Source organism: Monopterus albus, unplaced genomic scaffold, assembly GCF_001952655.1.
Source record: "Monopterus albus unplaced genomic scaffold, M_albus_1.0 scaffold522.1, whole genome shotgun sequence".
NCBI lineage: Eukaryota > Metazoa > Chordata > Actinopteri > Synbranchiformes > Synbranchidae > Monopterus > Monopterus albus.
In genome coordinates, this window is record NW_018128402.1 from 105,056 (window position 1) to 106,197 (window position 1,142).

The following is a 1,142-nucleotide window of genomic DNA, read 5'->3' on the forward strand; positions in this document are numbered from 1 at the left end:
ACTGGCCCCCGCCACAAAAACTGTAAAGAACTAAAACACTTCTTAAGGTTCACTAACTTCTACTGCCAGTTTATCCTGAACTACAGCTCAGTAGCCACACCTTAGATAAGATACACCCCCACTCTGTTCAAATTTACATGGTCACAGGAAGCAGAACAGGTATTTCAGCAGCTAATAGAAAGGTTCACTACCGCGGTTCTCTTTCAACCAGACACTGCTAAACAGTTTATTGTGGAAGTAGACACCTCTGATACTGGGGTAGGAGCAGTGCTCTCACAACAGTCAGAGAGGGATCAGTCCCTCCATCCACGTGCATTTTTTTTTCTAAACGGTTAAGTCCTGTGGAACAGAAATATGATGTGGGTAATAGGGAACTCCTGGCCATCAAACTAGCCTTGGGGGAGTGGTGACACTTGCTTGAGGGCACAGAGTGTGTAGACAGACAGCAAAAATCTTGCTTATTTACAAATTGCCAAACGGTTGAACTCCCAACAAGCCCAGTGGTCCTTATTTTTTGGCCGCTTCCGGTTCACTATTATCTTCCATCCTGACTCGCGCAACACAAAACCAGATGCTCTGTCTCACCAGTTTGGCTCAACTCATGACTCCTCAGACCCCAAGCCCATTCTTCCTTCTTGTTGTGTCACTGCTGCAATCACCTGGGAGATTGAACAAACTGTGAGAGAAGCCCAAAGGGACCAGCCCAATCCAGGTACAGGGCCTGGCCAGCTGTTTGTACCTGAAACTGTTTGCTCCCAGGTACTGCAATGGACACCAACACTCAATTCGCTTATTACCCTGGGTTTCACCATACCATTACCCTCCTGAAATGCCACTTTTGGTGGCCATCCTTGGATACTGATGCACACAAGTACTGTATGTTCAGGTATGTACAGTGTGTGTGGCATCTGGTGAAAACCTACAGCAACTCTCTGGACGGGTTACACAGGAACTTGAGAAGATAAAGAAATGGTGTGACAGTAATATATTATCTCTGAATTTGGATAAAACTAAATTTATGGTGTTTGGGAATCGTAGACTAGATAATGAACTTCAATTAAAAATTGGGGGAGCTAATATAGAACGAGTATATGAAATTAAATTTCTAGGTGTCATAGTTGATGACAAATTCTCCTGGAAAT